This window comes from Pituophis catenifer, unplaced genomic scaffold (assembly GCF_029215685.1).
Source record: "Pituophis catenifer annectens isolate HBS135680 unplaced genomic scaffold, rPitCat1.0.hap2 SCAF_1, whole genome shotgun sequence".
Taxonomy (NCBI): domain Eukaryota; kingdom Metazoa; phylum Chordata; class Lepidosauria; order Squamata; family Colubridae; genus Pituophis; species Pituophis catenifer.
Window position 1 is genome coordinate 17383246 of NW_027256881.1, and position 14245 is coordinate 17397490.

A 14245-nucleotide genomic window follows, 5' to 3' on the forward strand; every position below is an offset into this window, starting at 1 on the left:
ACTGTGAACCAAATTCTTTTTTTTTAAACCATCATTTATAATTTGATATGGGTATCAAATCATAACTTACCGTTATGAATGAACCGAAGCAAGATGACACTGTTCGATAGAAGAGACCCAAGTGTGCCTTCTTAGTAGATCTGGCAAGGCAAGCAGGAACAATAGGAGAGAGGCAGTCCTGCAAATAGCCTGGCCCTGTGCCATCTAGGATTTAATAGGTAAGAACCAAAACCTTGAGGCACACCTGGAAGCCTCCTGGGAGCCAGTGCAGCTTGGGAAGCAGCACTTTATGAGTGTAATAAGGAACACCAAATACCGATCATGTTGCTGCAGTCTGAACCAGCTGCAGCCACGCTCTTCAAGGGCAGCCTGATATAGAGTGTGTTATACAGTACTCCAAACAGGACATGAGCAAGGCATGAGTCATCATGTGCAATGCCTCTTGGTTCAGGAATAGGCACAGTTGGTGTAGAAAAAGAATTTGTGCAAGGATCCTTCTTGCCATGGTTGCCACCTGCTGTTTTGAATGGAAGCCATGAATTCAGGAAGACCCCCCAAACTACACACCAATTTTGACTGGGGAAATACAGTCAAAATCCCTAGAAGAGTTAAAGATGGAATATCTTTGGAGCCTGGGGATCTAGGATTGAACAGAAACCTGTCCCCCCTTCCCTCCCCAGAGCCTCACAGCGTCCAGGAATTCAGAAAGTACTTCCACAGCATCGCTTGGTCAACCCAGGGTGGAGATGTACAAATGGGTATCATCTGCATAGTGTTGATATCACACCCCATGCTGACCTCACCCAGCGGCTTCATCTAGATGCTAAATAGGAGTGATGAGATGGTAGAGCTTTGAGGCATCCCCACAAAGCTAAAGCTAGGTAAACCAACTATTAAATAGCATAATTTGTGAAGTTGGTCATTACTTTAGACTATAGTGTGGTTTGCACTTTACATAATACCGACAGTCCTCAGTTAATGACCACTTAGCACAACGATTTGAGATTAACAATGGTATTTATGCCAAGTCCTGAAAAGTTGAGGCTTGTCTCAGTAGCCCTGTGGTCGTGCGATTGTGATTTGGGTGCTTGGCAATCTGTTTGCCCTTCCAATGGTTGCAACGTTCCACAATTGTAAGCAAAGTCAACGGAGAAGCTAGTAAGAAAGGTCACAAGTTGCTCCCCCTCTCATTGCCTTTTCTCTCAGAGAGCTCTGCTATGGTGTATGAGATCCCAGGAATCTTGTAATCTGTAGCGCATGCCCGCAGCACCTGCCCAGTCATGTTTGCACCAGGCTGCAGCACTCACCTGTGCTCTGTGGCACTCATCTTCCCATTCCCCTGCACTTACGTTGTAGCACCTATCTGCTGCCCAGCCTGCATTCTGTAGCACTCACTCATCTGCTGGCCTGCTTGTGAATCTCCTAAGGAAAAGCTTGTCTTGACCGGGACTTGTAATTTCCTGCTGGTTTCCCCATTGACTTTGCTTGTTAAAAGCTGGCAAGAAGTATCAAGTTGTGGTCATGTGAAGTCCTCGCTTAATGACCTGTGATCCTTGTTTAACATCAATGAGGACTGCTAGGATTGCTGTCACTAAGCAGTGTTGTCACGTGATGTTGTGCTTAACAATGGAATGAAAATTTTGGTCCCAATTACCATTGTTAAGTGAGAACTACCTGTACATTGCATTTTGTTAACTGGGATTTAAGGTTAAGGATTTAATAAGTTTTCTTCGGCACGGAGGCCTCAAAGTCAGTTAATAAACCTAGCTTTTGTAATTTTGGAAGAAACCAGGAGAATTAATATCCCTTTTTTCTCCATGCATCTTTTTTTTGCAAGCTGTTAACCTCCTGATTCATGGTGCCATTTTGTACTTTCATACATACTCTGAAGAATTCTTACTGAGAAAAATAGGAGAAATTGCTGCAGGCATTTATGTATGCTAGCTTTGGTAAAGAAAGCAAAAGATTTGTGCAAAGATTTGTAACTGCAACTAATGAGTTGGATTTGGTCTGTTTAAATTAGCATTGTTTCCTGTATATTTCAGGAGGTTTGGGAAGATTTTTCTAGTGCTGTATTTAATGATTTTCCTAAGAGGACATTCTGGAGATTAACTTCGTGACTGTGCTTGCCACGGAGACATATTTTTTTGTTTGATATTAGTAGTCTTGCTTCTTTTATGGAAATGCATTCTTCTAGGTACATGGAGAAACTGTTATGATAAATACCAGCAGGCCCTTCTAGCTGAAATGTTTTGAAGCAGCTATAGAGAAGGAGATTGCTTAATGCATTGACAAGAAGTATTAAAACTTACATTGAGTTGGATTTACATGGAACAGTTTTTATTCTACTGCTGCTAATTTAGAGTTGTTTGTAACTGTTTAAAAAATATGTCGGCGTAACTAATGTTCCAATCAAACAGCATGCCTATAAAGGCTCTGGTTGGGGCATAAAGTTGATAGGCTTGCAAGAGCCTTATTCAATTCTGTCCACTAAAAAACTCCTTTGATTAAGGCCCATAAAAGGGCTTAAAAATAAATGAGCATGAAGTAGAAGGGTCTTGAAAAGCCATGTTTATGTTTGTGGGAGCACTTTGCCCAAAACAATGAGATGTTTGGACATCATTGCTGCCTTGTCACATATGAGCTCTTAATTTCTTCTAAGTGGAGGAGGGGATGTTTGGTATATATTTATTATATTTTATTTTAGTTAATTTTGAGGTTACCCAACTCCATAATGGCTCTGGGCCCCTTCACAGTTAAAAATGTAAAAGCTCATTCAGCCATTCCTTATTTAATGACTACGTTGGTTAGTGACTGTTCACAAATATAACAGTAATATATGGCAGTAAATGGTAGTAATTGTGTGTGTATTGGTGAACGGTCACTAACCAACATAGTCATTAAATAAGAAATGGCTGAATGAGCTTTTTTTTTTTCAACCAATATGTGCACTGTCCTGTGCCTGACAGTTTTATTTTTAGACAAATTTACATGGATAAAATGAGGGGAAGCATCTTCAGACTTACAAGATGCTATGACTGTAGCTGTTACAATAAAAGTAGTCCTATATGGCATTAATTTCTTAGTTTGCTCTACTGGCTGATTTGACAGCCTCCCAGTCCAGAAATGGATATAACTGGCACAGCAGATGAACCTGTGCAAAGGCCCTCTTGGCCACAGCTGTCTTAATCTTTAAGCAGGAGCTGTGAATCCAAGAGGACCCTAGATTGTACATTAGTCTTGCACAGAGAAATGCAATCCCATTAAAGACTAAAGATGGAATATTTGTCCCCATAACCAGGGGAACCAAGCATATGAGTCTTGTGAGGTTTGACCCACGGTGGCGCAGTGGTTTGAGTATAGTACTGCAGGCTACTTCTGCTGCCTGCTGGCTGCCTGCAAATTGGCAGTTCAAATCTCACCAGGCTCAAGGTTGACTCAGCCTTCCATCCTTCCAAGGTGGGTAAAATGAGGACCAAATTGTTGGGGGCAATAGGCTGACTCTGTAAACCGCTTAGAGAGGGCTGTAAAGCACTGTAAAGCGGTATATAAGTCTAAGTGCTGTTGCTATTGAGGCTGAGTGTTTCTCTCCCCATTCATTTCAGCAGCGTCGCTTGGTTAACTGGAATTAAGAATTATAGTTGAGTATCATCAGCATACTGATGATACCTGATCCCAAACTGATGGCTGTCACCCAGTGGTTTTATGTAGATGTTAAACAAAAGGGGAGAGAGAGTTGAGTTTTGCGCTATCCCACAAGTAAGAGGCTCTCACTCATCAACACTGATTGAAACTGGCCATAGAGAAGGGAAGTTAACCACCGCAAAACAGTAAAACCACTCCTAACCCCTGAAACATGTCCAATTGGATACTGTAGTCAATGGTTCTGAAGACTTGTTACCTCAATGATGCACTTCTTCCATTCTGACTTGACCACAGATCATCAACAATGTTGCCTCTGTACTCAACCTGCCCTGAACCCCGAGTCCATTGGGTATGGATAAACAGTCTAATCCCTCTATATCCTACATTCCTCCATAATGAAACCAGAACAATGTATGTTGTGATGCAGTGTATTTTTCCACCCAGAGCTGGTCGGATCCAGGTCACCTTATCTTCAATAAGATGGCTTCATTATCTAACTTCAGATCAGATATATTACAATAGGATGGTGTTAAAAAGAAAGGAACTGCAAAGGAGTTTCTTCATTCAGCTCTATTCTTTTTAATGCTTTGCCCAGAAGGCCCATAGAGTTTTAAATCCTGATGCAACAACTTTGTACTTAATGTTGTTATATGTCCCTGGACATACAATACATAATCTGAATGCTTCAGGCAAAAAAATTTGTGGTATATAGGAAATGGCTTGCCCATAGCTGTGGCTTTTTGTGGGAGTGTATGTGTTTTGCTTAAGTGTCATTAGGAAGAAGAGTGCTATTAGAAACAGGACCCAATCTTAATCTTTATTTTTGCTTAATGTGATAGGTGACTCCCATCCGTTGAGCTCACATGTTTGCTTGCTATTGTTGATTATAAAATTTGTTAATTTATGTATATAATTCACAAACTGCCAACTTCCCAAAAGAATCAAGTTTACACTGCAAAGAAAAACAACAATTAAATTCATCATCAACTAACATAGCTCACACTCAGCAGAATAAAAAAAATCTGTCAGCTCAACCATCTTTTTTGACTTTGTGAGAATGATGCTGTTGTTCAGTGCTCTTCCATTGATTTCTGAGCTATTCTTCATTGGCAGCGGCAGCTGTACAGACTCCCTCCTCCACTTCAGTGACCACAAAGCGAGTGCCATTAAATTCTTTTGGTAGATGCTCTTTGTTTGCTGGGACTGTACAAAACACTGCTCCTGCACTGTTGTTGATTCTGTCACTACCATCCAGGTTAGAATAGAATAGAATATAATTTTTTTTATTGGCCAAGTGTGATTGGACACACAAGGAATTTGTCTTGGTGCATATGCTCTCAGTGTACATAAAAGAAAAGATACGTTCATCAAGAATCATAAGGTACAACACTTAATGATAGTCATAGGATACAAATAAGCAATCAGGAAACAATATCAATATAAATTGTAAGGATACAAGCAACAAAGTTATAGTCATAGGTAGAAGGAGATGGATGGTGGGAACAATGAGAAGATTAATAGTAGTGTAGACTTAGTAAGTAGTTTGACAGTGTTGAGGGAATTATTTGTTTAGCAGAGTGATGGCGTTTGGGAAAAAAATGTTCTTGTGTCTAGTTGTTCTGGTGTGCAGTGCTCTATAGCATTGTTTTGAGGGTAGCAGTTGAAAAGGTTTATGTCCAGGATGCGAGGGGTCTGTAAATATTTTTACAGCCCTCTTTTTGACTCATGCAGTATACAGGTCCTCAATGGAAGGCAGGTTGGTAGCAATGGTTTTTTCTGCAGTTCTAATTATCCTTTGAAGTCTGTGTCTGTCTTGTTGGGTTGCAGAGCCAAACCAGACAGTTATAGAGGTGCAGATGACAGACTCAATAATTCCTCTGTAGAACTGGATCAGCAACTCCTTGGGCAGTTTGAGCTTTCTGATTTGGCGCAGAAAGAACATTCTTTGTTGTGCTTTTTTGATGACGTTTTTGATATTAGCTGTCCATTTTAGATCTTGCGATATGGTAGAACCTAGAAATTTGAAGGTCTCTACTGTTGATACTGTGTTGTCTAGTATTGTGAGAGGTGGAAGTATGGAAGGGTTTCTCCTAAAGTCTACCACCATTTCTAAGGTTTTGAGTGTGTTCAATTTCACATTGTTCCGGTTGTACCATGTGGTTTCTGCTAGGTTCTAGCAGAAACCACATGGTAATAATCTTCAGATCTTCCACTTTCTTTTTGATGTTTTTTTTCTTGTATCTACTACATGCTTCCATCTGCATTGTTCTTCAATTGTGATAAGGCACATCTCTCCACTTTTATCATCTTAAATACAATTACATAGAAGCAAATGGAAAAGGATGAGAATGACACATTGGTACATTTTCAGGTGCCAGAATTAACAATCCAGGTTGGCTGGATTGGCTAGCCAGTGGCCATTTAGTTTTGTCCAAACCATAGTTTATGGCATGGTTCATATGTGTGAACCAGATCACTTATCCAAAAGTTATAGCTAAGGTAAACTTGTTTGCATTATATTGAGTACAGTCACGGTATTGAGGTATGTGAAAACTGAGCTGATTTTAACTCTTTGATCTAGTTCCTACATTTTGTTAAACTATGGTTTGCTTAAACATTCATCAAGTAAACACAATTGGCTGGGTGCATACATTACACTTTAAATTTATTCGTAGAATTAACATAACACGCTAAGCCAGTATCAAACAAAATGCATTATAGATTAATAATGTGCTATGTGAAGCTGATCTATGATTGCATAACCATGTGATGTTAAATCAGGATTTAACGTTACATGTATGACTTCTGGAAGTAAAGCCCTGAGATTGTAAATCACGTGGTCTCCATTCCTCTTACTGCAGAGTTAGGAAGAAAATTCTTGCTGTGTTCTTGATTTAACACTGGTCATGGTTTAACACAAAGTCTTGATTGTTAACTAAGCCATTTATTTTTGGCTTTGTTAGCAAGTGACTAAGAGAGCCAGTTTGATGTAGTGGTTAAGGCAGGGGTGTCAAACTGGCAGCCCATGCACCAGATGCGTCACGCGCAGGCCACACCCACCCCAGCTCCACGAAGGGGAAAAATGTCGTGAAACGTCATGTGGCGGCAGTGTGACACTGCGAATTTGACACCTGTGGGTTAAGGCATCAAGCTAGAAACTGGGAGACCATGAGTTCCTGTGCATGTTAAATGTCACCTTCTCTCACACAGAGAAAGTCTGCCTTCATATTTTTAAAAATCAAACATGCCCCTTCTTTCTAGTACTTGGTATCAAGATCGGCGTTATTTTATGACTTGTGTGGACTACAAAATCTGTGCTGTCCAATTATGGCTCCCTTGTATATGTGAATCTTTCTATACATTAGGAAGAGTATTAAAGACTGTACTCTGCGGGACAATAGATGATGGACATGCCTTTCTCCTTGTAGCAGTTACATGGTAGCCTTGCTTCCTACTGGAACCTCACAGGTATTAAGTATTGCTCTTCTCCATTGTGCTGGTCAGAGAATCCAAGGCATAGGCATGGGTTTCTCTGCTCTTCTTCGGTACTGATTCTGTTCACTCCTGGACTCAAGACCAGACGGTTGCCAGGGTGGGGTTGGATTCTCTTCCCAGCACAACGAGAAGTGTATCAGGTAAGACAAATGCCCCTTCTGCGTTGTGTTGGTCAGAGAATCCAGGGCATGGGACATACCAAAGCCGGCAGTCCTAAGGGAGGTAGCAGTTCGGTCCTGAGTCCCCCCCGTGCATATGCACCTTCTGGAGCACTCTCCTGCCGAAGGCCGCTTCTGCCGAGATGAAGGTGTCCAGCTAGTAGTGTCTTATGAATGGAGACGGAGAGGACCAAGTCACTGCCCTACATATTTCCTCGATAGAGGCTTGTGTATTACATGTCACTGTCATGACTGCGCTTCTGGTTGAATGGGCTGTCACTTGCTTGGGTGGCGGTAGGGCTTGGTTCTTGTAAGTCTTGGGGATATATGCCCTAAGCCAGGGGTGGGCAAATGTGGCCCTTTTACAACCTGTGGACTTCAACTCCCAGAATTCCTGAGACAGCTTGGTTGGCTCAGGAATTCTGGGAGTTGAAGTCCACAGGTTGTAAAAGGGCCACATTTGCCCACACCTGCCCTAAGCCATTGCCCTATGGTAGATGGTGTCACCCTGTTACCCAGCATGGATGGTTGGAATGGTACAAACAAGGATTCTGTCCTTCTAATCGAGGTAGTTTTCTTGATGTAGATATGGAGAGCCCGCCTTATGTCCAAGGTGTGCCCTTTCTTTTTCAGTGTGTGCGTCGGGCTTGGGCAGAAGTCCGGCAAAATTAATTCTTGCATCCTGTGGAACGACGAATTCACCTTGGGGAGGAAGGAGTGGTCCAACCGCAGGACTACCCTCTTTGGGTGGAATATGCAAAGGCCCTCTCTTACAGAGAGGGCCGCCAGTTTGGATATTCGTTCTGGCCGAAGTGATGGCCACTAAGGCCACCTTGAGGGTGAGAAACCTTAGGATGCTCGACTTCAGTGGCTCGAATGGTTCTGAAGTGAGTTTTTAGCTCTAATGTTTATTTTTGTGACTTGTATATGATCGCTCGATAGGATTCTGTGTGTTTTAGTGGGTGGGTCTCCTTAGTGGAAAAAATTAAGACTCCTTTGCATTGAGTTCAGATGGTATCCTGTTCTCTCTGTATTTAGAGGGATGTATAGAGAGGGAATATATAACTGGCCTCGCATGTTTCTGAGCTATGGTTTGTATAACAATAGTTTATTAAATAAATCACAGTTGGCTGACTGTTCATAACCCATTAAAACCAAACCAAACAAATCATATTTTGGCTTCAGCAGTATGTGTGCCCAGATAATTTGTCTTTATGAATGACAGTGATACTGTTTTTGGTCTTATTCTATCTAACATTCAACTACAATGCAGTACCTACATTCAGTAGAAACAGGACAACTTCCTGCTTTCTAGTCTGCATTAATGAATTCATGAGTTTCTACCAAACTAAATGTTTATTCTGACAAGCCAAACAATAAGACGCCAGGGAACACAGTTAGGTCACTATGTGAAAATAGGGGTTAACCCCTTTCTCACCAAAATCTGAAATACTGCACCATATATGGATTTAACATTGGTCTACCTCACAGAGCTTCCTATAAGGACTGGTAAAAGTTCCACTAGTGGGTATAGTATTTCACATAGACACTTGTTTTAGCTTTAAAAAGATTCCTGCCAGGACAAATGTAACATTTTAAATCATAGTACAATTTGCATTCTGAAAAATGACATTTTCTACCATTTGAAAGCTATGATAATGATATGCAGTGCAGAGCTAAAGCAGCATTTTATAGTATCTTAAATTCAACCACTAGGTTTCTTTTCCTTGCCCAATTAAAAAACAGGTTTTCCCTGTTAATTTTTTATTTAGACTACCTTCCTCTTTGTGTCACTAATTAGAATACAAAAGATTGTTTTGATCAAGTTCCAGCTGCATACAACAAATGCTCATGAATAAAAGGAAGTGGAACAATTTTCATTTCACTTAGTAAACGAAAACTGAAGTAACTCAAAATATACTAGTTTGTTGATATTGAATTTAAACACGTAAAATCCACATTACTGCGTTATCTGCAACTTCCCGTTATCTCAGCAGAATACCATCTTTCCTGTATTTTGATAGCTGCTTAAGTGTTTTGTATTGATTTTGTGTTTTGCTTTGAGCAATCCAAACCCATCCCTGGGGAGTTGGTGAACCTGGTTATGCACTCCGGATCAGTGGTGCATCAAGGTTTGCTAGCTTAGCGAGCTTTGATTCATGGCAAAGACTTTAACCAGGGCTAGCTGAAGTATCCTAGTTCACAGATAATGTTAAACAGGTAGTGAGTCCATGCATCACACCAACCTTAAAATATCAACCACTGTGATGGTTTTGTTGCTTTTGAAAAAAAAAAACCCATGATACCGAAGATGAATCACATGTATCAGGATATGTATGTGGGGGTATATAGGAGAACATGCACTGGGTAAAACAATGGGATGATTTATTTATAGGTACATATAGACATTTCGATTGACACTGATGGCTTTTCAGAAGGGTATGTGTGTCCTTCTTTCATTAGTTTCAATTATTCTGCCCGTGCAGTTATTTTGACCTCATGAAATATATGACACTCTTTCAGTCAATCAATAGTTTCATGAGTTACATATATATACTATATTTCTGTAACTTTTTAATATCCAACCTGTAAAAGAAGAAAATTATTTTGTCTGTTAAAAAGATGAGCTGGACTTCTGTGAGGTAAGGTATGTCTTAAAACATGTAAGTTGTATTGGAGATGAATTGCTGAGTATTGGGTTTAGCTAATCACTTGCTTGGAAGGAGCTATTCCTTTCCTTGAGTGAGGGGCTGTCTGGTTTAATTATAGAATAATTGGAATTTGACTGAAGTAAGTCAACCTTTTGGGGCTCCTGAACTGAGCTCTGAGTAAAATTTTGTTTTCTTGCAAACGTTTCATTACCCTATGTAGGCAACATCATCAATGCTAGTAAGGAATGCTGTTCCCTGTCGGTTTATATTCTGAGGTTTTGCCTGTCTCTATGGGAAGGGATGGTTTTAGAGATTCTTTGGTTGGGTTGTTTACTGATGGCTCTCTGGCAGTTTCTTGATAGGGGTATTGTTTACTTGATTGTTGGTCTGAATCTATGCTGATCTGGATGCTGATTACTGGTGGAGAGCTGCTGGAGTCTTTTTCTCTTTTGGGCTGGTGGATTATCTCTTTTGCATATTCTATATATCAGGGGTCACCAACGTTTCAGACCTCAGGGACCACTAAATTCATAATTTTAAACCCTGCAGACCACTAATATGATCTGCCTAATGACCGGCTGGATGGGCATGACTAGGTGGTCATGTGACTGGGTGGCCAAATCGATGTCACTCACGTGGAGGGGCACCTCGCCATCCCCTACTCGCCCCTCCCCTCCCAACCACTCCTCACCTTCCCAGGCTCCTTAGGGCCCCAACAGGAAGCAGTTGTTGGAGTTAAGCAGCCACCATGAGAAACAGTTGGCAAAAAAGCTGGCTCAGTTCAAATTGGATCTGGCCGAGAAGGAAGCTCAGCAGAAGCACCTCACTGAGGACAACAAGCATAGGCTTTCCAAGCAGAGGGAAGACCTGCGAGAGTGCAAGGCCAGGTACCGGCGCCTGGAGGCTCAGCAGGCTGAGATGGTCAGCCAGTTCCAGGCCATGATGGAGTCTCACTGGAACAAGGCCCTCTGGCTCTTCGCCACTTCCTTCCAGCCTTCGCCCAAAGCCCCACACCAAGAGGCTGAAGCAGACTCCAAGTTGGAATTTCTGCCCCCCTCCGACCTGCACAAAAAGACCCCAAAGGGGGAGACTCTCTGCAGCAACACAAACGTTCACTGCAAGTATCTGTCCCAGGGGCTATAGTTTGAGGGTTTCTGATTTAATGCAATATAAAAAATGCAAATAATTTTTTTGCAGACTACCAAAATTTTCCTGCGGACCACCAGTGGTCCATGGACCACCGTTGGTGACCGCTACTATAGATGGTTAATGTGTACGTGTCTATTGAAGGCTGATTTGTCAGAGTGCCAGGCTTTTAGAAATTCCCTGGCAATTTTTCCTGCTAGTCATATGTGTGTATTGTGAGATGAATCATCTGACCTTTCATATAGTTTTTCCCTATTACAATTACTTCCTTAATTAAATGTAGCAACAGCTGTCTTAACTTTCACTTCTTTCTTCCTGATGCTTTGGTGCCATGTCACTATGAAATCTTTATCGTAACAATAATTGTCAAAAACTGGTCCAGAGCATTTGAGGTTTAGGAAATAATAGGCTAAAACTCTATAGTTGATAGTAATTGCTACTACCATAATTTTACTGGGTATTTTACTTATTATGCCCTCTTAATATTTCCACAATTTATTATCTAGGATGCAAAATTTCCCTTTGCTCTTGTCTTTTGCCTTTGATTTAAATTCAGATAGTATGTCAATGGGTACAAGAACTTAGGCCTGAAATATAATAGCTGTCGGCCTCCTTCCAAAGCTGCTTGTTGCTATTATACAAAGGGATTGGGTGTATTTATGTCATCAAAGTCTTGTTGAGAGCGATTTAAACTTATTTATTTTACGCCAATTATGGGTGATGCAATCAAAGAGATTTTATCTACAAAGTTATGAGACCTACTCAAAGTTATGAGTCCTCGAATAACAATCGTATAGGAGCTTGCCATTACGATTGCAAGTCGTAATGTTCGTAAAACAGGTTGGCCCTGTGATCTATTCAACTGTACAACTTTTTTGCAGATTGTTAAGCAGACCCATTGTTCACTGAGGTGCAGTTTTGCCAAAAATTAGAAGTAAGCGTGCAAGTAAGATGCGAGACCATGGGATGCTGCAGAAAACTGTATGACCATGGGCGGGGGGGGGGGGAGAGGGGGGGAGGGAGCCTGGATAGCTCAACAGACAGAGCTCTGTAATTTAACACCAGCTGTCTGCAATTAAAGTAAGATCGAATCTCCCCAGGCTCAAGGTTGACTCAGCCTTCCATCCTTTCTAAGGTAGGTAAATTGAGGACCCAGTTTGTGGGGGCAATAAGCTGACTTTGTACAAATATACAAAAGTATGAAGTCTATTGTTTAATGCACTGTAAGCCGCCCTGAGTCTCCGGAGAAGGGCGGCATATAAATCAAAAATTTAAATTTTTTTTTTTTAAAAAAGTGGCCAATTGTAACTCGAAGACTACCTGTACTTCAATGCCATTTTCTTGCATTTGAAATTGTTTCTAAACTCTTTGTGGGGTGCATGGAACAGGTGTGCTATTGCTGTTGTATTAGCACCAGGAGAGCTAAGGAAGCAACTATTGCTTTGCTTTTGCCATATTGCTTGGCAGCTGTTCTTCATAGGCAATGTTTAGCCAATGATCCAGTGACACAATTCTACTGGAAACCTGTTTAAAGGGGCAGCATGAAATGGGATAAGAGGGGAAGGCAGGTAAACCTATGGGCAGCAATTGAGATAATCCTACCCTTCTTTGTCTAAAATGAGAGAAATACGCTCAAATCTAAGGTGATTTGTGAAGTAGACAACTGGACGATTGTCAGCCCTGGAGGCCATCTTTTTCTTTGGATCTTCAGGACTGCCACACTTAGTGCTGTGGGAAACTGGGAGGGGGGATTGCATAGAGTGGCGGAGATATTTAGCCATAATAACATTCCTTTCTCTGAGAGTCAAGGACATTCGGCCCTGCATCTGGAGTGGCGTGACTGGGAGGCATCTCCAGTTGGGACGGTGCAATGATTGGACCATGTGATGGACATGTGGGTGCAGGGGGAAGGGACTTGGACTTTCCTATGGGTGAGGAAAACGTGGAAGCTTTCAGATTCGGGTTTTCCCAGATGTGCCAATATGACATCTCTAATAAAATGGAACTTTGAGGAATTTCTAGCCTTGGAGTCTTCTTTCGTTGGGGGTGTTGCTTGGAATCCTGACAACTATATTTTTAAAAATATCACACAGGTATAGCCCTCTTATGAAAAGTTGGCAATATTATCATGGTATTGTCATATGAGGCAGGCTAGTATAGTCCTCGACTTACGACCACGATTGAGCCCAACATTTCTGTTTCTAAGCGAGACAGTTGTTAAGTGAATTTTGCCCCATTACGACCTTTCTTGCAACAGTTGTTAAGTGAACCACTGCAGTTGTTAAGTTAGTAACACGGTTGTTAAGTGAATCTGGTTTCCCCATTGATGTTGCGTGTCAGAAGGCCACAAAGGGTGAGTTTACGTGACCCTGGGACACTGCAACCGTCATAAATCTGAATCAATTGCCAAGAATTTGAATTTCGATCATGTGACCATGGGGATGCTGCAACATCATAAGTGTGGAAAAACAAGGTCATAAGTCACTTTTTCCAATCCCATTGTAACTTCAAACAGTCACTAAACAAACTCTTGTAAGTCAAGGACTACCTTTATTTCCAATTTGCTCAGATTTGTAGCCAGTCTGATGAATTGATAGGTTTGGGGAGACTTGAACAAGGGATTTGTGAATTTGTAGCTCAGACTCTGATCCTTTGCATTATAAACTAGTGAACACTTTGCTTCCTACTAATTTATGAGATTTGCATTGTCCTTGCTTCCAGAAAATAGCATTTGCATACTATCAATGCTTCTTTGAGGGATGGGGCCTTCCCCACCGTACTTAAGGAGGCGGTGATTCGTCCCCTCTTCAAGAAGCTTGTCCTGGATCCAGCCTCCCTGAACAACTTTCGTCCGGTCTCCAACCTTCGCTTTATAGCGAAGGTTGTTGAGTCTGTGGTGGCCTATCAACTTCCACAATTCCTGGAGGAAGCGGATTACCTGAACCAGTCGGGTTTCAGGCGCGGACACAGCACGGAAATGGCATTGGTCGCCCTGGTGAATGATCTCTGGCGGGCCCGGGATGTTGGTTATTCCTCCATCCTGGTGCTACTTCACCTCTCAGCAGCTTTTGATACCATCGACCATGGTATCCTACTGCGTCAGCTTCGGGCGTTGGGGGTGGGAGGCACTGTCTTACAGTGGTTCTCCTC